Consider the following 25,531-nt stretch of genomic DNA (forward strand, 5'->3'; position numbering starts at 1 on the left):
GGAGAATAACCATCTGATCCCATTGAAAGTGAGCAGAAAACATAGGGAGGCAGAAAAGAATTAGCCCTGGAGTCAGGCCTTGCTCTTGGAAAAAGGGCGCCAGGGAGCTTGGTCCCTGCACCTTCACCTCTCATGTGAAAGCTGTGCTAAGCACTGGGCTCTCGAATCAAATGCAGAACCTGGGGACAGAGAAGGTCTGTACCTAAAGCCTGGGGATCCAGGCTGATCAGCTGCTCACAACGAGATCAGACTGACTAGGGAGCAGCACCGGGCAAGTGGAAGATGACCCATCGCTTGGGATTCGTGAAAGCAGACTGGCCAAATGCCTGAACAGGAACAATAAATACTATGCCCGTCGCTGGACAGACCAACACATCTATGGATAAAAAAATGCCTTTTCGGTCTCAGAGGCCTGCAGTGCAACGGAACCAGCAGGAATAGCTCCTTGGCTCCTCCTGGAAACAGCGACGAGGTGAAACAAAGCAAAATAAAGCATGTTGTGCAGTCAAACGACTCTCCTCCCATAGACAGGGATGTGTCACTTCATATTACCCCGAGATGGTTGAAGGCTGATCCAGCACTTTTGAATAATGACTCCACAAAGCTTAACTGTGGCCTGGTGGTGCAATGCCAGCTCTGGAGACGGCGCTCCTGCTTTGGAGGAGGAAAGGCATCTGCGGGAGAAAGAAATGAGTAGGATGCACGCAACACCTGCTGAGGCTGCCGTTGGCAGGGAGAGCTGGCAGGGCCTGCAGTTTCTGCCGAAGTGATAGTCATCATTTAGAGCTGGAACCTGCCAACTGGCTGCTGGTATGGGAGGGGCTGAGAGGAAGGCTTGCAGCTCCTGCAATAACCCAGAGCACATGCTCCAGCTCCCTTCCTGGACAGACTGAGACCAAATTCCCTCGCATCCCCTGCTGACCCCGATTCCTCCCATAGATACCCAGTAAGGCTTGTCTCTGCACTCATAACTCAGCGAGTGGCCAGGCAGCTCCCAGAGACTCGGGCGTGCGCCCTCTTGGGATCTGGAGTTTGCTTCTCTAGCCCGCAGGTGGGAATCTAGACCCAGCCTGGGGATATATCCCAGGAGATAGATCCCATCTCCTTAGCAACCCAAGGCTGCACTTGGCACTGCATCCCACCCCTGCGCTGCAAAAGAATGGCCCTGCGGGACTGATCTGCCTCCGACCGAGGTCTGTGCAGTGCTCCCATTAACAATGCTACAGACAAAGCCTTCTATGACCATTGGTTATTAAGCTGACCTATCATCCCATTGTTACCTTGTACACCCTATGAAATGGTTTTGTCTCTGAAATTACAATTTTTTTGTTTGTTTTACCCAAAACGAAATTTGACCTTTTTCAGAGGGGAAGACAGATGCACTGACATTAGTGTTCTGGGAGGGGCAAAGACCACCAGTATCAAGGCAATGATCATCGTCAGCAACTCTGCTGGACGGGTCACATTGTCTGGATGCCAGACCATCCCCTCCATCAACTGGTCTGTTCCCTCAGTGGGAAGAAGGGTCCTGCAATGCAGGAGGACAATGGAAGGGTTAGAAGGTTTTGCTGAAGGATACCGTAAGGAAGTGCAATATTGTCGCTGATGCTTGGGAGATACTCAGCCAGGATCGCTCAAAATGGAGAGAAGTCCTACTGGATGGGCCCCAGCATTTTGGACTTGCCCGCCGACGTGAGGCACGGAGGAGGGAGACTGGCTGTCAGTCATGGTCAACAGCCTCCTGCCGTACCTGGAAACATCTGTCCTCACTGTACTGGAACTTGTGATGCAGGGATAGGCCTCATCAGCCACCCGAGGAGCCACAACGTCAAGGGAAGGCGATCACACTCGCCCACAAGGGATCACTCACCGTAACTTACACTTTGATTGTAGCGAGACAAGGGGGAGGGGTTCATCTCCTTTATTGGACCAAGTTCTGGGCATAGAGATGAGCTTTTGAACTCCACAGCAATGTTCCCTGTGAGTGCACAATAAGCATTGTGCGGTGGAAGGCTGATCACGCGCTTGTGCACCACGAGTAGCAAATTGTTTTGAATCTTACAGGGAACACGGATCCACAGAGCCTTCCACAGGGCTGGGAGAGCTTCTCTCTTGCAGCATGGGTTAACTCTTCAGGCTTTACAACCTCTTCTGCCCCGTGTTTACCTGCAACTTTCTGGTCACCTTTCCCGGTGTGGCTCAAAAGCTTGTCTTTTCCACCAACTGAAGTTTGTCCAATCACAGATATTCCCGCATCCACCATGTTGCTGCCTGCCTGTTCTGAATTTGTACAGCACCTAGCACAGTGGGGTTCCAGTTCATCCCTGTAGCTCCCAGGAGCAATGACACCCCATTCAAACTTTAGCTCCACTGCAGTCTGTAAGGGCTATACCACTGGTATAGGTCGGGGGGTCAGGGTTGGATCTCAGCGCTCCCTCACACAAACACAGCTGTTCATGCACTCCCAAGCTGTAGCACTCGGCTCAGCTGATTAGCAAAGCACCCACAGCCAGCAGCTTATATTTCTATTGGTGGTTCACATCTGCATATGCCTTGGTGCACATAAGAAAATTTATGCCACCCATGGGTGGAAAAAACTGAGAGCGCCTACTGGTCCCTGATACAGCTGCGCTCTGATCTGGGGCTCTTGATCCTTCTGCAGTTCGCCCTCCACCGTCTCATCTCTGCTCCTGCCCTCAGAGGCCAGACAAAGGGCCTCAAAGACATCTGCATGGCGCTGATCTTTGTCACAACCCAGGAGACAGAGAGATGAACCGCCTAGAAAAACAGCTTCCATTCCATGTCAGGAGCAGCGAGATAAATAACAACAACACGTCGTTTAAACCCTGCAGCTGATAACCTTAAAACTCACCGGCTCGAAGGCTGCAATCACATCTAGTGACAGCAGGATGAGGGGCGTATGCTAATGAACGTGGGACGCTGTGTTCCCAAGGCACCTGGCATAGAAAGGGACTGTCTTATCGGCGCGGCGGGAGAGAGCGTGCTTTCCTCCTTGTCCACGAGAGACAGGGGCCCAGTGTGGGCAGCAAAACAACCAAAAGAGACCTGCCGGAGCCCAGACTGAGCTAGGGAACACCGTGCTATGGGAACGCCACTCAGGAAGGAACACGCAGCTGCACACATACCTAACGGGAAGTGACCACCTAGGAAGGAGGGCAGGTTGAACCTCTCTCATCCAGGAGGCTTTGGTGTGGCAACATCTGTGGTCCAGCATGCGGCCAGGGGGCAGTCCAGTGATGGAGGGGGGCTGGTGGCAGGGCCTGTGAGCATGGCTGAGGCTAGGAGCCCAGTGGCTGCAGTCAGGGACAGAGTTGGGGCTGGGAGCACAGCTGGGGCCAGTGACTGGGAGGGGAACCTGGCAGTAGGGAGGCTGGTGGCCCCTCTGAAGAGCCTGGAGGCCAGCAGCAGAGGGGCTGGCGTTGACCTTCCTGGTCTGGCAAACTCTCTTCTGCAGCACGGGTCAGGTCCCAAGGGTGCTAGATCCAACTTGTACTGCAGAAAGGGGTCAGAGCGGACCGCATGCTAAAGATGACTCCACAGTGTGACACTTGGAGAGGGTCCGGAGAAGAGCAACAAAAATGATCAAAGATCTAGAAAACTTGACCTGTGAGGGACGATTGGAAGAACTGGGTTTGTTTCGTCCGGAAAAGAGAAGACTGAGAGGGGACATGAGAACAGCTTTCACATACCTAAAAGGTTGTTAACAAGGAGGAGGGAGGAAAAATATTCTGAATCTCTGAGGACAGGACAAGGAGCAATGGGCTCAAACTGCAGCCAGGGAGGTTCAGGTTGGACATTTGGAAAAACTTCCTGGCAGGGTGTTTAAACTCTGAAACGAATTGCCAAGGGAGGCTGTGGAATCTCCACTGCTGCAAATTTTTAAGAGCAGGTTTGACAAACACCTGTTGGGGGTGGTCTAGGGGGCACTTGGTGCTGCCGTGAGTGCGGATGGTCTCTCGAGGTTCCTTCCAGTTCTATTATTCTATGACTCTATGACAAGGTAAGAGCCGGGGGGTACAGCTGTGGGGAAGAGGGGAACCCTCTTGTTCTCTCTTGGGAGGTTTAATTCGTTCTTGTTTCTGAAACACTTCGAGCTCTTCCCCAGGAGGAAATGATTCATCACTTTACAGCAGGCTCCAGAACTGATTTGAGATAGTATCTGCTGGTGTATTGCATCACCCCCGGGCTCCCGGACATAAGAACAGGCAGAGCGGGTCAGACCAAAGGTCTGTCTAGTCCAGTGTCCTGTCTTCCGACAGCAGCCAAAGCTGGCAGGTGTTCCAGCGAGGAAGAATGGAATGGGACTCACCAAGGAGTCAGGAAGTGGGACGTGTGTGCCAAACTGAGGACACACAAGAATTGCAGCCGATACCAGAAGAGCCTGCGTGATCAAGGAGATCGGTGCATGCTGAGATGCGCACCTCTGCCCAATCACACTGAAAATGGTGCAGAATTAATTACGGGCGGCAGAGCCTACAGGCAGCATAGGGTTTAAATGCTAATCTGCGAAGGAGATAGTTAGCCCGTACAGAATCGCTAAGACTGGATTTCCGCCAGTCATCTGGCGCACTAATGTGTGCCTAGTGGATCACCTATTTAATTCAGACTGTACTGTCCTAGGGACAAAGACCAGGCCTCCCTCTGCGTTCATACAACACCAAGGAATCTGGTAATGCTTAATAAAGAGATGCAGTCTATAGCGGGGAGTGTTAAAAAAGAGTTTTCTAAGCCACAAAACCAATCCCCTCTGAGTCTGCAGAAATCAAATGCAGGATGTTGGCCCTAGCGAAGGAATGACAGGGACGTGTTTGGAACCATGAGTGTAGCAGCAACGGAAAATCATGGGGGTCGGCTGCTGGTTTCATGTCATTACCCCACACTCTATGGAGGGGATGTGACCACCACCAGGAAGAGAGCAAGGCTGAACCTGGGCGAGCTGATGCCAGGCAGGACCTGCTTTGGGATCAGAGAAGCCCGGGGTGTGTAAACCAGGGTGAGCAGACAGATCCATCCATCGGCCCTTGGAAGCAAGGCTGGTGTCTGACAAGATGACCCACCTACCCCTGGACAGAATTACGGATGCAATGGTCTTGCCAGACCTCAGCTCTAACCACTAGGATATACTCCCACTTGCAAGCAGGTGGCAAGAAGCCTCAGCCATCATGGTTCAAGCTACGTTCCTGAGGGATTTGGAAGGGAAGAATATATTCTTTCAAGACCTCCCCACAACGTTTGCTCTGTTTTATGGGGAGGGTGCAGTTGGGAATTCTCCCCAAACCATTCTCCAACCCCTGCCAGTCTGACTGCACCAGATTGGTAGGCTCGGAGAGCACAGCTAGGACTAAAAGCCCCTTATCACTAGTAGGAGGCAGCAAATGTGGGCAGGGCTGGCATTCAAGTTGCCAAATCAGGCAGCAGAGGTTACGCAGTGTCTAGCCCCTCTTCAGACAAGACGCCCAACGGGGTAGCGTTTCCAGGCACCGCAGAGGAGTTTTAAGGCAGAAGCTCCCTGACAGCTTTAACAGGGATTCCTGCTGCTCAGCCCCACTTCATGCAGCGCTCTGAGTGCACAGGGATGGCTCCTTAGTTGGAATACATCAGTGCAGCTCCATTGCCATCAGTCCATCCCCGCCAGCTGAGGATCCAGCTCGTGATCATTAAGAGTCAACTTGAGAAGCCGGAGCATCACAAACCAGGCGAGTGGAAGGGGAGGGGCTGAGATGAAACAGGTGCATTGGCTGGACCACAACCCACCCTAATGGCTCTGGAGGTAAAAGAGAGACAGTTTATTATAGTGACTGCCTGGGACACAGACGAAAGAGGGCACTTAGCCACCATGTGAGGTGACCTCCCAGCCCCTCTGGGAAGCAATCGTACTCCGAGGCGTTATTTCCCAGTTATAAATTACCATGATTTCCACCAGGCAGCTAGGAACAAAGCCGGACACAAATCACCAGCTCCTGGAAATGAAAAGTGGCTTCAGCCAATGGGAACCGTCCTGATCTGGGGCCTCACTTGTTTAGCTCCTGATCCAGCAGGGAACTCTCTGAGCTTGGGGGTTTCGTGCTCTCCAAGTCACTTAGGGCCTGATTTCTCCCATGCACTGAGCACCTCTGGAACTAGCAGGCAAGCGCGGCCTCTGAGTCTGCTGAAGGGGGCTGAGGTGTCTTCCATCTGCCCTGGGCGGCTCAGTCCAGGTGCTGTCGCTCGCCCGGCTTCGGTGCCCACGCTGGCCTTTCTTTAAAGAACGCCCTGGTTCCCTCCGCTTTAAATCAAAGCTGTTAGCGACGTTGTTATTATCGCTTCCGAAAGCGGTAACTAAACGCCATTTCCCCACTGCTCCATTTCTATTTCTGTGCACTTTCCCCGTGCGGAAGCCGCGGGAGGGAGCCCGTTAAGGCAGCTGAGCGAAAGGCTTAAATTAACAATTTACAAATGGCTTAATTGAGGTCCCTGTCTCACTCTTCCTGAGCAGAAGCTGCTAAATGATTGGGCATTGTTCCTGTGTATTGGTTTTGGTGATGTGAATTACAGGCCCTGGCCCATGGTAAGGGCTTCAGTTCCTAATTGCAGGCGGGGCAGCCCTCGCTTCCAGCAAGAAGGGGCGGAAGCAGGAGGAGAATGTGGGAGGCAGGACCACTGACAGGAGGCGCAGAGGGAGCAGTTGACCTGGAGCCTGGTGTTTGAAGGGGGCCCAGCACCACAGTCTGGGCATCGCTAAGGGCCGACTACCCAACCCAACCCTTTCCACCTTTGGCTCCACCCCTTCTGCACTTGGCCCCACCCCTTCTGAGGCCCAGAGCTGGGCCCAGAGTGGCTGTTGGCAAGCCCAGGCCACGGCTGGGTCAGACCCAGGAGTGGCAGACAAGCGCTGCCTGTGCAGGCTGCTGGGTGATCTGCAACAAACCAAACGTGAACAGCTCAGAACCCACTGGCTGCAGGCAGCTTTTATCAACATGGCTCCTGCACCGGCTGCTCCCACTGGAGTCCTGGGCCACTGACGTCCGGGGGAGCAGCGTGAGCCGAGGCCACGTGCTTTTGAAGCCCTCTGCCTCACAGCCCCTTTCCCCCAGCTGCAAACTCAGGGTGGCCAACGGGAGGCTTAGTCATTCCGCCGAGGCTCTCCGAGCAGCTTCAGTCCTGTTATCATCATGACGTTACTAACCGTGGCTTCCCTGCCACCTCTGCACCGGGCCGGGCCCCACAGACCTGCGAAAAGGCAATGCCTGGGGGAATCCCGGGTTTGCTCAGCCGGTTGCTGGGACCCACTTAGAACAGGGAGGAGCCACCCAGAAGCAAAGTTCACGGGCCAGGTAAATTTAGTTGCACACCCAAGTGCGCACCACCAGTTGAAGCACACGCGGCCGGCTGGGGGCACTCTGCTATTCTGCATTTGAATCTCTCCTGGGCGGCTGCCCCAGAGCTCTGCTGACAGGGAACCCTGCCCAGAAGCCTGAGAGTGAGATACAGAACCCCGCCTGCCACTGCAGGTGAAGCAGAGTTCAATGCATCTAACGCACGTTAAATACAGCCTCACCCAGACACGCACTGGGGTGCTCCTATGGCAGTGGTGGGGGCAAGGCACCCTCGGGGTGCACCTCCCTCTAAGCATCGCAAGCCTTTGCCCTAGTGAGAAGGAGAGGCAGGAGTAGCCTGGCTGTGAAGTGGGGGTTCAATTCCAGGCACAGTCTTCATGCCGCTAAACCTGACCCCTGGCAGTCAAGGGCGCCACTCAGCTCTCAGCCTAATTCCGGCGCATCAGACAGTAATTACAGGTACGTCAACAGCCCTGACAGATCGGAAGCTCATCAGCTCTGCACCTGTCAATGCACGATTGCAGACACTTCTACGTGTGGAACAGAGTGGGGTGGGGCGGGGGTGCCTCTCTGACCTTCCCCCGTTTTGCAGCTGCTCTCTTGTCTCTGCTGCTCTGTTTGCAGGCGCAGTGTAACCCAGACTGCTGGTCTCCCTTTCCCTGAGGCCCACCGAAGGCAGTGCAGACTCCTGTGCTGTGGGTTGCCCCAGCGCCCCGAGTTCCACACTCTGAGGGCTGCATTTCACAGCCCTGACGTCTGCTGTTCGGTTTTTTGCCCCCGTCCTGTGCACACGGAGCACCAGGCCGTGTGAATGCACTGGATCAGGCAGCTGTGCTGCAGACCAGGTGTCTGGGAGTAGCCGGCGGACCCACAGTCTGGAGGTGCCGTTTGGCACCACTGTTTGAGCAGTTCCAGTCAAGCCAGTGGAGCTACCCCCTGGGGGGGTAAATTCCACACCTGCCCGACTCTTGCAGTTGTGGGGAGTAACATCAGCAGCCTGTGTTTCTACTGGTGGTGCTCATTAGCACATGCCTTGGTGCACATAACAAAATTTATTCCACACATGGGCAGAAAAAATAGAGGGAACCCTGCCGCTGACCCCAGTCCAGTCACTTCATTTGAGGGATAGTTTCCACTCTTCTGGCTTGAGGGCTAACCTCACCCGTTACTGGCCTCCAGGACTCAGCTTGCCCCCAGCTCTCATCCTTGTCCCCCACTTAAAAGAGGTATTTGACCCCAGGGCAGCCCCTGGCTCGGCCTACACTCCCTGAAGTCCCCAGAGGGCAATCAGGAGAGCACAGGGGTTGAGCTTGGTGTCACAGCCAAGAGTCTAGAGCCGCCAATTAAAAATAACAAGTGGGTTTACCGACTACGAGAAATGCAGCTTGGCGTGAGCAGCAGGGAAGGAGCTTCTTCCCTCTCTGAGATGGGGAGGCAGGCGAGAGGATGTTGCTAAGCAGAACTCTACACGGCAGGGGCGGCAGGGAGGCTCGAGCCAAGATTTCTCCAGTACTTCGGGTTTGTTCTCCTGCCTCCTGCAGTGCCTCTCACCCACTTCCCAGCTTGGCTTTCTACTGCAATTTACCCCCGGAAATTCATTCCTCCCTGATCCTACAGTTCTACCCTCAGCCAAACCCACACATGCCTTCCAGGAGGGCGAGAGGCTCCCCGCTCACATCAGCCACAGTGCAGAACTTAGCTCCAATTCTTCCTTTGCAGCTTTAGACATGGTCAAGTGAACATACAGGCCCAGAGGGCTGGGAAAAGCAGGGTCCTGAAACCCCTGTTATCCCAAATGATTTCAAAGTCATCCCCCTGCCTAATGCTGAACGCTATTATCCCTGCTACATGGACAGGGACTAGTGCACAGCAAGTGACTTGCCCAAGGCCACCTGCGACAAAGCAGGAAACTGAAGCCAGACCCACCTGAACCCTAGGCTAGTACTCCAGCCACTGAGCCATCCAAGTTTAACTGATGCTAGCGCCCAACCACTGTAAGTAATGGGCTGGTGCAAATTACCAGGACTCCACTGATTTCCACAGAGCCACGCAGCTTTCAAGGCAGCTGGGGATCTGGCCCCATGCACCTATTATTGCTTCAGTTCTTTGATAACACAGAGAGGAACTCAGAGGCAAGGCCTGCTTGGCTGCCCACTGGCCAAGCACAGTTCCCTGGCATCTTTTCCATCCACATGCAGAATTTTTCCATGCATGAGTGGAATAAATTTTGTTGTGTGCACTGAGGCATGTGTGAATGTGCATCACTACCAGAAATAAAACCTAGCTGTGGGCAGTCTGCTAATCAGCTGGGCAGGGTTTGCATCTCTCCTGGACAGCTGCCCAAGCACTCAGTTTATAGGGAACATGAATGCTGTCCTGCTGCAACCAGGGACGGGGCGATAGACGACAGGAGCTTGTCCCAGTGGGAGGCCACAGGGCACTTTGACCACATCAGGAAGACACAGAGGAGGCAGCGCGAAGGGAGGTGAGCTTGGCTTCTTGTTGGTTTGTTGACTTTTTTTTTCTTTGTTGGGAAAATGGTAATTTTAATTAAAAGGCAAACGAGCGCTCTGGAAATTGACTTGAAGCACAGAGTTATTAAGAAGCTGTTGATGCTGTGAATTATTCTTCCCTGGGTTGCCCGCTGGGGGAGGGTGATTAGATGACATCAGCTGCATTAATGCCCCATTTCGGTGGGGGCAGGGAACGGGAAGGACTGGGGCAGAATCCCCGAACAACGCAGCCCAGAGGATGCCCCACTCCCACTTGTTTGCGGAGCCATGAGGAAGAGGTAGGTCTCCTCTCCCAGGCATCATCCATGCTATTTTGCTAGGCCTGCAAATGCTCTGCCACACAGGAATCAGCAAAGCTTCCCACCACCCACTGGGAAGGTCAGACGCTGGCAGCTGGCGACAAGAAGGGAAAGAGGGAGCTTGAGGGAGCAGGACCTAGGAATCCTGGCCTGCAGGGCCCCCTGGGAACAGAGAACATGATCTCCTACATAACACACCCCAGAGGGCTGCCCTGAATCCATTCTGCTTTCAACTGGAGGGTCTCCCCTAGAACAACGGCCCATCTACTTAAAAATGGCAAGGGATGGAGAGCGCAGCCCAGGGCAGGGGGAGTAGTCAGGACTGGCAGAAGCGCCCTAAGAGGGGGACCACCCCAGGCAGTGTTCCTTGAAGCTGCCCGGGAGAGATTCAGGTGCTGCCCAGCTGATCAGCAGAGCGCCCACAGCCGGCAGCCTGTGTTTCTATTGGTGGTGCACGTCCACAGCACATGCCTCAGTGCACAGAACAAAATTTATTCCACCCACAGATGTTAAAAAATGAGAGAGAACATTGGCCACCGGTGCCTGAACTGGGGCCTGGCCCCCATCTCCTCCCAAGCCCCATCACTGCACTGCCCCTTTCCTCACACTGGCCCCCTGTGGCCCCACTCCTGTGCCCCCACTCTCCCCTGAGATTCCTCCTCCCCTTGCTCCTCTTCATCCTTCCCCCCCACCTCCCCTGCATAGACAGGTGCAGCCCTCGACCACTTACCAAAATTGTGGAGTGCCCCCTCCCCCATCAGAAACGGTCGCTCACCCCTGCTCCAGTAGCTGGGTGGCAAAGGGAGCAGCTCTCACCTGTCCCCTGCACACGGCAAAGGTTGTCCAAGCAACCTCTGTTCTCCCCGGCTGTCATGTTCTGCAGACCCAGGCAAAGATGCCCAGTGATGGAGCTGCTGGTGGGGTAAACCTCAGCCTGACCCTCTCAGGCCAACAGCCCAGAGAGGTGGAGGCTTAAGGGGACCCAGCTACGCTGCACAAGAGCCAAGGATGGGGAATGGCTGAACCCTGCCTCCAACGCAAACAGCCGGGGAATCTCCAGTCCTTACCTTTCATTTGAAGCTGGGCAAATTCAGATGGAAAATTAACCACTGGCACAACATGTGGGGCTGCCCAAATAGGGGGCGGGCCAGGGCCCCTGGCCAGGCCCTTGTGCTTTTCACCAGCCTTAAGAGGGAGCGACAGGGAGAGAGGCTCCTAGGCATGGATGTCGCAGAGTACCTCATGCCTGGCTCAACTCACGTCCCTCTGGTCGCACAGCCTGGAACCAGAAGGTCACTGCTTGCAACTCAAACGCCTATGCTCTCTTTTCATTGGCTGCCCTGGCTTCCTGCTGCCCCACTTCCTGTTTCCCCAGTGAAACCCACACACCTGGAGTGGGTCATGTCCCATGTACTGGCACCTGGGACGGAGATGGAACACATCTCCTTCCCAGCCTCAGCTCGCAGCCAGCTGGCTGGGAGCTCAGACTGTCAAGCCGCAGTGTCTGGTAGGGTTGCCACTCGCCCCATGTGGCAAATTGGGGACCTCACTGTGGCAAATGGGGCTCTCGGAGCCCAGCACTGGGGCTGAATCCTGAGCCCATGATATGGAGCCCCCACCGGATCACGGGGCCAGGACCAGAGCCCCTGCAGCGGATCCCACTGGTAATGGGTGATGCAGGGCAGAGGGGTGGGGAGGCCCCGGCAGGGGTTTGCAGGGTGCAGAAGTCAGGGTGGCGGGGTCCATGCTGCCCAAGGCCCAGCAGGGCTTACTGGGGACTGCTCTGCCCAGCTTCCTTTATCAATGAAGCTGTTGTAAGTAGGACTGTTAGAGACTTTTAAAAGTATCACCGGCACTCGGCCTGTACAGAGAGGACAGACAGTCACATTTCGGCATTCTGCCTCGGAAAGGTTGCTGACCCCTGGGCGAGGGGTGCCTGGCTCTGGGGGAGGGGCAGGGCGTTTACTTAGAGGCAGCAGGGCAGGGGAATGTGGCAAATATGGAAAGACCACACCCAGAAATGTGGGGATCTGTGAATTTCTACTGGACTCCACTGCTGTAGAGGCTCACGCTCTAAGCTCCAGAGGGCCCAGGTTCAAGTCGACCTGGAGGTGGTTGCACTAGTATTGCTGGAGGCTGTCTAGGCCCCCATCCATAGATTTTATCCTTACAGGCAATCTGATTAACTAAGGGCTGGACTGTGCAGAAAGGGGTCGTAACCCTCCCCTTCATCACACGGGGAAAAAGACCTGCTCAATTTCTCCCACAGCTCTGCCATGGGGCGTGCATTTACCTCCTTCCAAAGAGGCTCGTCAGCTGCGTACCTGGCTTCAGACTGCTGGTGGCACAAGCGCAGGGTGGGCTGGGAAGCTGAGAGCACCCTGGGCTGGTCAGGAGTGAGGTGTGCAGGGGCAAGGGAAGGTGAGTGGAAAAACTCCACTTCCTCCCAGCAGCCTGCTAACGATTCCAATAATTAAAAGCCACCAGATTTGTGTGGCAGGCTCGCTCATTCGGGAAGCAGCCCTCTCCACTAAATCCTCTGTCTTTTTTTGTGGCGCTAGTGTTGTTCTCATCCAAGGCAGATTTTCCTTTTGGCCAGGATGAGTAATTGGCTAGAAACAAATGAAGGCCGTCAACAGATGATCGCACCTGATTACCAGCTGCTCAAATCCCAGCCAGGGAGCTGGGTGAAGTGCGCTGGCAGCTTCACAGAAGCATAATGCAGCCCTCTGGCAACCAGCGCTCGCTGAGGTGGCCCAGCCCTTCAGTGGGGGGTAATCATGTATGGAATGTGGTCTTCCCCTCACCCCTCTTGGCTGGTTGTTTGGGTGGATAACAGTGAGATCCGTGGGAATGGCCAGGGTGATCATTTGGTGGGAATATCTCAAGATACCTTGGGTCAATTCCCAGCATTGCCACAGCCACCCCATGCGACCTTGAGTGAGTCACTTAATTGCACCATGCCTCGGTTTCCCCTTCTGTGCAGCACAGCCGATAATAATCTGTCTCGCCTGTTTGGCCTCTATCAGTACATCACCTGACTTAATGCAGCTTCAATCTGTCTGAGTGCACAGATGCAAACAGAGCACAAATAACATCAACCCCACCTTTGCTACGCAGCTAATTTTGGTCCATGATCAGGCCACTGGTGTGCAGAGATTGTGGTCTATCCTGGTGTCTAGCACTGGCTCCTCATCTCTTTCTACTCCCCTGTCTCTCATTGCAAGCTCCGTAGGCAGGGCCTGATCTGTGTTTGTACAGCCCCGAGCGCAGGGGAGCTCTGGTCCAGGGCTGGAGCATCTTGGTTGTACCGCAAGACACACGATTTATTGAGGAAGTCACAGACCATTATGAGGCTCTCATCTGACCTCCTGCATAACTGATGCTTCCTACATCAAGACCTTCCGCTCTGCTGAAGCCAGGGCAGCTCCTTTAGAAAGACAGCCAGTCTTCAGTTAACGACTTCAAGGACAGAGACTCTCCCACATTCCGAGGCAAGTTATTTGTAGGCTGGATTTCTCCAATTTCAGCTTCCAAGCCCTGGATCTCCCCCGCCTTCTGGGGCTAGCTTAAAAAGTCTTCCACCATCAGAAACTTCTCCCCACTGTAATCTGTATAAATTGTGGCCAAGTTATCTTTGGACCTTATAAAGAGACCAGGTAACGACCCTGCTCCATGAAACAGTGCTTTGGGCCCCTTGCTGAACCTGGCTGCCATCTGTTGCCGGTCCATTGCCCTGCTCAGAGAAATGACAAACGTTGGAATGGGAAGGAGAGCAATGTTCCTGGCCCATGGTTCCTGCGCTTGGAGTGGGACATCGTTTGCGAGTGGCTGCAAAGGTGACTTTGAAGTCTAGGGCTCATTGAAATTCAGCACGGCATGGCCCCCTAAGTCACTGAGATGCTGGGACAAAGTAGGATATTTGAGGATCTTATTCCCCCAGTTAGGTTGCAGGTGTTTCTTCCTGTCCTGTAGCAACCCAAGGTGGGTGCCTCAGTTTCCCTCGGCACAGCAGCAGTGCATAGTGGTGAGGGGAGTTTCGCGTGATGACCGCCGTCATATACACAGTGGCCCTCCCTGCTCTTTGTAACCTAGACAACCAGGTGACACCTTTCTTCCTCAGGAAACAGAACAAAGGTGAAAGGTGTGGGGGGGGCGGCTGGCTGGTTTAAATTGGAAGTAGGCTGCGGAGTGGGGCAGTCTCGTCTGTATGGAGAGGGAGGAAGAAGGGGCAGGGCCCTAGCTCAGGGATCCCCTTTTGGGCCCCCTGTACCAAGATGGATTGTACTGACTGCCTGTGATTTCTATCCTGACAAGTCTGTTCTACACTTCGTCCCTGTTGACTAATAAATCTTCTGTTCCACCTGCTGAATGAGTCACCACTGACTGCGGATGGGGCACAGGGCCTGGGGACCCTCACACTGCATGACAGGGGTACAAACAGCTACGCAGACGACCCTGCCCAGGTTGCAGCCTGGGCTCTGAGACTGGCTGCCCTTACTAAGATTCATAACCTGGGTGCAGTCTGCGTGGGAACAGGAGTATTTGCAGCCCTGTAGCACTCGGCAAGACTGAGACAGCTGGCCCAGCTCTCAGTCCATCGTCCTAACCAGCACATCAGCCCTCCTTTTGGCTCTCGCTGGACTGTTTGCCACAGTCCCCAAGTACCGACCAGCACATCGGAAAGCTCAAAATCCCACAGCCCATCAGAGCACACGGGGCATTCTGACAACACAATGAGCTTTGGTGTCCACAGGTGGCAATTCTGGGCCCAGGGACTATCCACGGGACCAGTGCAGAAGCACACGGAAGTGTGAGAGATCTACACTGCACCTGTGTTCATGCCTGGAAAAGCAGGGGGCAAACCCATCCAAACTGGGACTGCCCCTGGCAAGAAAACAACAGGCCTCTAACACAGGGTTCCCTGTGAGCTGAGCACTTGGGCAGCCGCCCGGGAGAGAGTCAGGTGCTGCCCAGCTGATTAGCAGAGTCCCCACACCTCCCACACAGCCGGCAGGATGTGTTTCTACTGATGGTGCACATCTGCACACGCCTTGGTGTGCACAACAAAATTTATTCCATGCAAGGATGGGAAAAATTAGCGGGAACCCTGCTCTTATGCCAGGTGCACAGGTTCCAAGATGCCTTTTGTGTACAAGCCCAAGTAAACGTGCTTGCAACCTACTCACCAGCTGAGCATCAAGCACACAAACCCTTCTGAGCTAGGAGTTTAATTTCTTGTACAATTCTGTAAGCTGAGCACTGGGGAGGCCACCCACAAGAGATTCAGATACCACCTAGCTGATTAGCCAAGTGCCCACAGTGGGCAGCGTGTGTTTCTGCCAGTGGTCCACACCCACAGATGCATCAGTGCACATAACAAAATTTATTCCACACACAGATGGAAAAAATTAGAGGGACACTTGGACCACATGCAAGACAAAGCAAAAATTGGTGCCCCAGCCCGACTCCCGCTTGGACGCTGGGATCAGCCATTCACTGGCTAGCCCCACTCACATCAGGATAACAACTTGTTAGGTTGCAAGTCTACAAGCTGGCTGCACAGATGACACTGTATCGTATCAAGCTGTCCAGTTGCCTTGGATTAGGGACCAGAACTGCTGCTGTAACCACACGCGGGGTCCTGCCCTTTTTGCAGCAAAGCAAAAACCAACCCCCGTCTCATTTTATCACACAGCCGCAGGGCAAACCTGAGTACAGCGATCTCAACGAGCCCCCCAAAGCAGCTAACCCCAGTGCAGCGTCTGGGCCTCCCTCACCCCACCTTATGGAGACGAGAAATTGCGTGAGACGGTCGTGCGACATGGGCAAAGCAAAGCTGCGACTGGCATCTGGACTTCCTGACACCTGCATAGATATAGTTGGTCTCATGCCCTTCTCCAGAAAGCAAGGACTCAGGGTCGGGTGAGACCTCCATTCCCCCAGCCTCCCAGCCCCACTTCTCTCCAAGCGATGGACTCTCCCTCTGCTCGCTTGATTTTTCATGCAAGGAGGCCTGACTCCCGCTGCATTTTGCTGGGTTTCTGAGAGTTGCACCTCCAATCCCTCCTCACCAGCCACAGTTGGGTTTACAGCCAACTTACAGCTTACATTGGGAATGCCGCCCCCGGGGCAAAGACAGACACGCCAGGGCATGCACCAACGCGGCTCCCCGCACCATCAAACCGGCACGGGCGCCCCCAGCCAGGCGAGTGACTGCAGCACGTGCACAAGGCTGCCCTGGAGCCTGGGTCTGAAGTCAAGTGGGTAGCAATTGTGCTCCTGCAGCTTCATGCTGAGCTCAGGTGCGTCTCCACTTGCTGCATCCCTGCCTGCAGTGTGGACAGACCCTGGACTGACACCGGGGAGCTGAAGCAACAGTAGCGACACCCCCAGAGGCAAGAGTTTGGGAAGATCCAGACTCCACTGACGGCAACAGCAAAACTCTCCTGGGGATTTCAGCAGGGCCAGGCTTTTACCCAAGGCTTTCATTAAGATAAATACAACAAGCTAGAGGCTGAACTTCTCTCGTCCAGCACCCTCGAGACCGGACCGGTGCTGCAGGAGACAACTGCCGGACGACGGGAGGTCAATATTGTCTAGTACATCACCAAAGCTTCCACTGCTTACAGGGCTCTTAGGACACATTAGGGGTAAATTCCAGCTAAAGAACAGCCCAGAACATGGAGCACCAGGACTGGTGGCTTGACACAAACTTTATGGGACCGCAGGAAACTTGGCCACATCCATGAGAAGTGGTCATCCAGGCTAACTAAAATCCTGCTGCATTACGGATGTTGCCAGAGGGGAGAGCGCTAGATTAGAGCAGTTCAACCTGTACAAGCGAAACGAATGCATGAGCCGAGCTGGTGTGTATCACTTCCAGGTCCACACCATTCGACAAACAAGACAAAGAAGAAGCGGCAGGAGAAGAGTTGCAGAACCTATCCCCCTCTTCCAGACATTCAGAGGGCCACATCACTGCCATCCGGCCCCTAGTGATCCTGATAAGCAAAGCAGGTGGGGGGTCCAGATGTGTCTTTCGCCCGCAGCCACAGCAGGGAGGTGTGATGGATTGAGAGACACTGTTATATTTGACATCCCAGCCACCGACTGACAAGACTCTAATGCAGTTTTCACCTTAATAAACAAACTTTTAAACCTTCGCTGTTGCCGTCTCTCTGCAATGCAAAACACCCAGGACGTCGGCGGCTGACAGAGGCCGTAGAAATAAACTCCATTATTTTGACAGACCCGTCAAGGGGCTCTGTGGAATACTCCGGTGAATTTCACTTCATTCTTATTTTTGTTTTAATACCTCTCCTTCCCATCTCCTCCCCCCGCCCCAGCCCCCGCCATTCATGTTTCCAGCACTGCTTGGGTAAGGATTCTGGTCGTTCTGCCTCTTAGCATGAAGCCAACAATCTACACGTTTATTGAGCTGTATCCACCCTGGATCTCACATAGAAAAACCCCATTCACAGCTGTATCTAGCACAGGGTGGGCTAACCAGAGAGCTCAGGTGTTTGCAATGATAGGTGGGGACTTCAAGATAATATTCCAAGCAGGGACCTAAATCCATTTCCCCCTCCAGCCGGGTGGTATTAGCGGAACAGAAATCAAGGCCCGTCCCCCTAAAATCCCGCATTCCAGGTTCTTCCCCCCACCTCCCACACACATCTTACATGTGCTGGTTCCATCTGGCTTTAATACCTGAAAATATAATTCCCGGGTCCTTCCTCACAGGTTTCCTACAGCGCGCAGCCAAGAACAACAGGAACGGGTTTGTTTAGTGCTGAGCGACACTGCAGTAGTCAGCTGAGAGTTTGGGGATGGAAGGAGGGAGGTGGCAGTGAAACATTGAACATTCAACATGAGGGGAAGTGGGGGGACACTGCCAGCGCCCCCCCTCAACATTTACTAACCTGGTGACTTTAAACAAAGGGAACAGAGTCCTGGCTTCTTTCCACCTGCAACTCGATGGAGCCCTGGTTGAGGACAGGAAAGGAGGAAATTCATGAATGAACGCAACCCAGAAGGCAAAGTTTGCCAGGGATGGAGGGGAGGGGGGAATAAATGAATAAATCAGGAGAAACAGAGAGAAAACACACCAGCAGCAGGCGAAAGAACCCTGTGAGGGAATCAAACCAGCGACTGACAGAAAGGAGAGAGCAGCTGGAGTTTTACAGTGTTGCTCCTTGTGGTCTCAGCTCACCCGCGGCCACAGGGAAGGAGTGGGCAAGGACGATGGCACATGTATGAACATACACGTAGTACAGATGGGGCACAATTCACACAACCACCACCAGGCGGTGAGAGCCGTTTACTGTGTCACACGTACACGCTTTGCACACCCGCCCACACCCTCCCATCTGCACAACGAAACCACTGCTCTTGCACAAGGAAAATATGCACGGATACACACGTGCATGCATGCTCACTCGCACTTGCACGCGCGCACACACTACACAGGGTCAGAAGCTCAGCTGGTACATCAGCAGTGGCCTGCTTCAATCCCTTCCCACGGTCACTGCAAGGAGTCCCGGAACAGGCAGAGGGACAGAAGACACAGCCAGGCCCTTGGAGGAGAGCCATGAAAGGTTACAAATGAGGCTTTCTGCGAGTCAGAAGGGAGAGGGGCTGGCATGGAGACAGGCTTCTGGGTCCAGCTACCACAGAGGTGGATCTAGATGACATCTGCTGGAATTCCCCCTTTTCATTAGCCCCCAGTTACACTGTACCTCTGAGCCAAAGCCTGGGGGGCTCCAAAAGAAACTAAACCCACACCACCAGCTCACAGAAAAGCGTTGTCACTGGACCACAAGGCCCACTGCACCTGCGTGTGTGTGGTTGGCTTTGTGGGCACACAAGCACTTGTGTGTGTGTGTGTGTGTGTGTGTGTGTGTGTGTGTGTGTGTGTGTGTGTGTGTGTGTGTGTGTGTGTGTGTGTGTGTGTGTGTACACACATATATATTGGGGGAAGCAGGGTTAGGAAAACACTGAACTCTCCCTAGGTGCGGAATAAACATCTTTAAAAACTAGGGTCCAGACTCGCAGCTGGCGGGGTGCTCAGACTCCCCTGGAATCAGCCAGGCTGTGCTGACGTACACCAGGATCTGGCCTCAGGCCTTCCTCTTTTTTGGCAGCAGGAAGGGGGGAATCGCTGACCCGCCAGCTCTGCTGTTACAGCCCCGAAACGTGCCCCCGTGGGAAGTCAGCGCGTGCCTCTGTAAAGGACTAATGACATTGCCCCATGTCCTGCCTTCCTGAGAGGCACCGAGGACCTTATACCCCAGCTCTGCCCATGCCCCAACCTCCTCCCACCCCTGCTCTGCCCAGAGAATGCCAAGCAGTCCTGTCTCTCTCTGGAGCGGTGCAGCCTGAGAGGAGCAGAAGCCAGGCAGCTCGCGCAGGTCTCAGGCCTGCGGGTGGGACTGCCCCCACACTCCTGGGACGTGGCACGGCACTGACAGTGAGCGGGGGGCGGAGCTGAAATTGGAGGTGACCCCCACGCACCTCCCACCTGTCACCTGTGACATGACTCCTCATACGCCCTGCCCCATGCAGACACCTGGGCCCTGCTCTTCGCCAAGCTGGGCGTAGTTCTCACCACGGCAGATCCCTTGGCACTGCCAGTCGGGGAGGGGGGGCGTTGCGCCACGCACCCCACCCTGCAGGACAAATGTGGCCCATGGCTCCTGGACTGGCCCAAAGCAATCACGGTCCAATTGTTCCTCTGATTCTGGGTGGTACCGAGCTGGCCTGTCACCGACATTATCCTTAAGAGCTAATTAAACCCCAGCGCCCAGCTGCAGCAGGCCTGAAATGCTCAGATTTGCTCCTCGGCGCTCACCAGCATTCCCTGCAAGCTGAGCGCTGGAGCGGCCGCCCAGGAGAAATTCAGGTGCTGCCCAGCTGATTAGCAGAGCGCCCACAGCCGGCAGCCTGTGTTTCCACTGGTGGTGCACATCCGCACATGCCTCGGTGCACAGAACAAACTTTATTCCACCCCGGATGGGAAAAATTCAAGGGAACGCTGGCACCTGCCCCCCCCCACACCCGATATGAGGACGTAAACACGGCACAGGAGGGTTAAAAGACTCTCCTCCACTTCTTGATGGACCTACGGGTTAAAAAGCCTTTTGACTGGGAGGCTGCTGAGTACAAGCCGTGCCAGGCACAGGGAACACAGACCTCCCTTCTGAGCCTTTGTTGTTAGGGACTGGGGCTGTTGTGTTCTTCTGCCTTCTGCGCGCTTGGAGGCTGTGTGGCCCAGGGGCTGGGAGGGCTGCAGAGGCCTCGGCACTCACAAGAGCCTCATTCTTTAAGGGCTGGCAGCAGTGTGGGGATGGGGTGGGGAGCAGCACCCAGCTGCAGCGTCACTCTCCGCATGCATCGCCGCAGGACGTTCTGCTCCCCCCCAGCCCCCTTTGATCCCCGCTGTCCTGGCAGGGGCATCAGTCCTTCCATCCCCTCCTTTCTGGGTCATGGCCTGTGGGTTAATGCCAATGGCGAAGCAAGTCGGGGCCTTCTCTGGGAGTCCCAGCCTGCCCCCCAGGGGGCAGGGAGCATGAGGATTGCCCTTTACCAAGACAGCCTCAACCACTTGATTCATGGCTTCCAGTGAGTTCCAGTCTACACCACAACCCTAACCAATCCGGTGACCTTACTGGCATATGTTACAGAGGCAGCATGGCCCAATGGGTAGGGCATTGGACTGGTACTAGCAAGGCACCCCCCCACCCCCCCGCCACTGACCTTGCTGCATGACCTTGGGCAAGTCACTTCCTCCCTCTGTGACTTCTGCTGTTTTTCCCACCCTTGTCCTTTGGGGGCAGGGCCTCTGGTTGTACAGCACCTGCCCAACACACACACACCCACGGCATTGCCCACCACATACATACATGCACAACTCTACCCATCACACACACAGAGCCCAAGGCCGCGTGTGCGCTGGAGCCCTGGGCTCAGCCAGGGCTTTGAGGTGTGATGGGAACACAGGTAATAGGAAAGGTTCTAGCACAGAGGTAGAATTGCTACAGTCCAGCTGGGCTAAAGCCTTGGCAGACCAGGAGCGCCAAAGCTTGGCCCAGGCTGTAAGAGCAAAATATTCCAACTTGGTCCCTGCTGGTCAGCACCTTGATAACAGCAGCTGGATTTTGATGCAAAGTGCCAAGCCCTGCAAAAACCAGAGCTGTCTGGGTCCCTGACAGCTAGGTCATCCTCCCTCTTCCTCCCCGGCCCAAGGGGAGCGGCAGGGAGGGCGGAGTGAGTTACAGGGGCCAGGAATCAGCACAGTCCATCCTGAACCAGCAACATTCTTTACAAGTCCACTTGGAGGTGGCTGAGCTAGGGAACAGCCTGTGTGCTGAGCATCTGAGGGGACCAATGTGGGGTCAAAGCTTAGGGAAGACAAGAGACTTTGTCATTTGAACACATCTGCAGGTCCAGGGGGATGCGAGGCTCCCCTGTAGGCTTGACCTTGACCGGCTAACATGGGAGGAAGCTGCAAACTGCCTTGTCCACACAGACTTTGTGTCAGACTGGTTGCCAGCTGTTAGCTAACACAAGCGGAGCCGGCAAAGCCGGCATTTCAACGGGGCTTAAGGAAGTGGTGGAGAAAAGGCTGAAGAATTCCCACTGCTCTCGTCTTGGCCTTTTTCTCTCTCTGTGGAGATCTGGGGGAAAGGAAACAGAGAGACAGCACAAGTGAGGGAGCGGAGGTGGGCGGGGGGGTGTGATGAGCAGTGCTCTGTGTGTGATGGGTAGTGGTGTGTGCGTGTGCGAGAGAGAGCTAGGCAATGCCATGTGTGTTAAGCAGTGTGTGTATGTGATGGGCTGTGCTCTGTGTGTGTGATGGGTAATGTGTTTGTTGGGCTGTGTGTATATGTATGATGGCCAATGTTGTGTGCGTTGGGCTGTGTGTGATGCGCAGTGCAGCGTGCGTGTGTGTGCGATGGGCAACGCTGTGTGTGTTGGGCTGTGTGATGGGCGGTGCTGTGCGTGTGTATGTGTATGTGTATTACTAGCTTCCTTTACCCTCCCGAGACCTCAGGAACCATTAAAACCTGCTCGGAGACGAGCCTGGGCGCAGGGGCTTTGCTGAGGAAGGCCAGCCTCAGGCAAAGGCTGGGGTTACGTTACGTTGTGTGTGAGCTGCAGGTTGTAGCTGGAATTTTCATTCTTGGGGCCGCGGCAATGGGCTTAATTCACTCTGGTAATTCTTTTGCACAGTGGCAAGGACGGCCAGACCTCAGCTGACTGCCGGTGCTGTGCATAGGTCAGCACTGGAACAGAAAAGCTGGGAGAGGCCAAGTTCTCATGCGGCCAAGTTTCAAAACATCCGTCTTTGTACCCTGAAGCTTTTCCCCATCTTTGTCCCTGGGTCCTGCCCAGAGGGACAGAGCACCCGGGATCTCCTTGGGTCACACCAGCAATGGGAGACTCCTGGCTCATGATTTTGCAAAGCAGCCTGGGAGCAAACAATGGGGTGGGGGCTCCATCAGCAGAGCCTGTTGGGTTTTGTAGTTCAGGTACAACTAGGAGGAGTCGGTGATAGGAGAGTTGCTATAGTTATCAGAGCTGCTACAGTAGCACCGGGGCCCAGATCCTCAATGCTCTTTGCATTAAAGTGGGGATGGGGAAGCTTTTTGTGGTCAGGGGCCACCGACCCACGGAAGAATTAGTTGGAGGCCAGTGTTCCCTGTAAGCCGAGCACTTGGGCAGCTGCCCAGCAGAGATCCAGGTGCTGCCCAGCTGATCAGCAGAGCGCCCACAGCCATTAGCGTGTGTTCCTACATGTGGTGCACATCCGCACATGCTTTGGTGCACACAACAAAGTTTATTCCACACAGGGATGGAAACATCAGAGGGAACCTGGTCTGGGGGCCACAAACAAACAAAAAACAAAAACAAAAACAAAAACGTTCCCGCACCTGCTCCCAAGTGAGAGGCAGCCCCCGACTCAAACTCAACTTGGGGTGCCATTCCAGCCAGCTGGTGCTCATGCTCCAGCCCCCCAGGGTAACCAACCTGCAGAGACTGGCCAGGAACTGGATCAAATGAAGTAGTGGGATAGATCTGGCTTGTGGGCCAGAGGTTCTGCACCTCTGCCTTACATCCCACACTGAGACCAGGGCCTTACTGCGCTGAGGGCTGCAGCTTCACACACAAAGAGGCAGATACTGCCTCAAAGACCTTATAGTCCCAGTGAGGGCAGATGGGCCCATTTCACAGAATGGGAAGAGAGGGACTTGCTCGAGGTCACACATGGAGCAGGGAGGACAGGGTGGGATGCTGCTCTCCTGAATCTGCCCCATGCCTTAGTGCCACAGCTGTCTCTGACTCCGTGGCAGGAAGGGAATCATGCACCTTGCCTCAGCCATTCAGCTGCTATCGATCTGGCCTGGCATGAGGAGGACCCACCAGAGTGCGCAGGTTGCACAAGGGATGGGGGAGGGCACTGAAAGGGCGTAAAGACTATTAGTGAGACTCCTTCCATCACCTGAGATCTCTTACTCATGTCTAAGGCTTTGGGTGGCTGGGGAGGGGAAGGAGAGGCGGGCCTAGGCATTTCCAGTTTGCAGTAATGCCCCCGTGCCCAGCTATTGCATCTTTCAGTCAAGGATCTCACAGAGCGGTGTGGTACAAAAAGGACCAAACTGACAGCAGAACTCCAGATTCCAGGCTTAGCTCTGCCACTGAGCTACTAAGCGACCTTGGTCAACTCACTTCCCCACTTCCAGCCTTGCCTTCCCAACAGCGATGTGGAAGTAGTGTTGACGCCCTTCTCCAAGGATCCGAAAGGAAGTGTGCTAATTACTGTTCATGAAGAGTCATGCCCCCCCACAAGAGGTTAAGTGACTTGTGCTGGCCCATACCTGTCCTGCCTCCAGGCCCTGCTTCAACAAAGAACTGACACACGCACTCGACGTGAAGCACCACGCGTGCAGTTCCACAGAAGAACTTGCACCTCAGGGAGTCACCATCCTGCAACCCTCCCAGCCGGGACATGTGCCACCACAGTGAGTGCAATGCCCCACCCAAAGGCGGGGGATGTGGAGGTGGGGGAACCCGTCTGCATGGACAATCACACAGCCACGCCCAGGAGTTTCTATACACACCAGGAAGCTGATTGGAGCTCTACACTGCTCCGTTTCCACCTAACCAGAGCAACACAAACAGCCTTGGGGCCTAGGCAAGCTCCCCAGTGCCACAGCCCCTCCAGCCCAGGGCTCACCTTAGGGCAGGGTGTGATGGGGTTCAGGGGTCCCCCTGCACTGCACCCCATCCGCTGGCAGGAGTGACTCTCACTCAGCAGGTACAACAGGAGGTTTATTAGGCAACAGATGCCCAGTTTCTCACAGAAGCGTCAGTACAGCAGCCAGCGACAGCCATTCCAACCCGTCCTGGGGAGAAGACCCTGAGGGGTGCCCCTCTGGGGTGTAGCTTTCCCCCTCCTCAGGCTGGCTGCCTTCCAGCTCTCTCTTTCCCTAGCCTCTAACTGCTGCCCCCGATTCAAAAACCAGCTCGGCTCCTCCCTCCTCTTTGTTCAGGGCAGAGGTGTTACCTGCCAGTTGTAGCCCCAGGGTCATCCTTAGCCCCTGGGAACTGCTCTGCTTGCCTCAGACATCCAGCCTGACTCACACATGCACTCCCCCGACTCCATCACACAGGGAAACCCCAGAGCTGAGCCCCCAGCAGCTACCAGCACACGGCCCTGGACAGGCAGGAGCTCATACTGGGGGCACACAGGCTGGGAGTGTGCGGCCAGTGCAGAGGCATCTGGGCGCAGCCCTGCCTGAGAAAGGCGGGATGGGGGGGGCTCTCCTTTGCAGTGTCCTTGAGCGTCCTTGGCGGCTGGGCCTTCACGCAGTGCAGCGGAGGAGGAAAGATTGAGAAATCCCAAATGCTCTTTTCTCTGATTCTTTCCCCTCAGCCCCCCCGCAGACCCAGTGGGGAAGGGAGCGGAGAGAGAGAGAACGCGAGCCTGCAGGCGAGCGGAAGAGGGGCTGAGCTGGGGCTGGGAATTGCCAGCCTGCTTCACCCCGCCAAGACCTCGGGAGCCATTAAAAGCCGCTCGGAGAGGAAGCAGCAGCAGAAAGCCAAGGGGTCGAGAAATGCCCACCTGCACTGGCTCACCCAGCGCTCAGGGACGCAGCACCCTGGGGAGGGGTCCCCTGGGGAAGGGCTCCGGTCCAGGAACACGGACCCTCTTAGCTCTTTGTGCTCATGGTGTTATCCTGGCCTGTGTGACACAGGGAGCCGGGGCTGCTGCCCCCCCGCCCCCCCGGCGTGCTCCTTTGCCTTTCGGAGCCCCCCACCCGCCAAGGGTATAAAAGCTCCAGGCCCACCAGTCCCACACCTGTTTTCCTGCACAATA

At 55.0% G+C, this 25,531-nt stretch overlaps 1 protein-coding gene across 2 annotated transcripts in view; it reads right to left on the reverse strand.

The window, feature by feature from the left end:
* Nucleotides 1–25,531, reverse strand: part of SRCIN1 (SRC kinase signaling inhibitor 1) — a 148,241-nt gene that overhangs the window by 103,925 nt on the left and 18,785 nt on the right. The window contains exon 1 of one of the 2 annotated variants that reach the window (XM_074979068.1): nucleotides 18,075–18,134. The exons of the other annotated variant lie outside the window; for it this stretch is intronic. The gene's annotated coding sequence lies outside the window, so the exon portion shown is untranslated. Of the gene's footprint in view, nucleotides 1–18,074; nucleotides 18,135–25,531 lie in introns of those variants that run through there. 2 annotated transcript variants of the gene reach the window in all.

Source organism: Carettochelys insculpta, chromosome 28 (assembly GCF_033958435.1).
Source record: "Carettochelys insculpta isolate YL-2023 chromosome 28, ASM3395843v1, whole genome shotgun sequence".
Classification (NCBI taxonomy): domain Eukaryota; kingdom Metazoa; phylum Chordata; order Testudines; family Carettochelyidae; genus Carettochelys; species Carettochelys insculpta.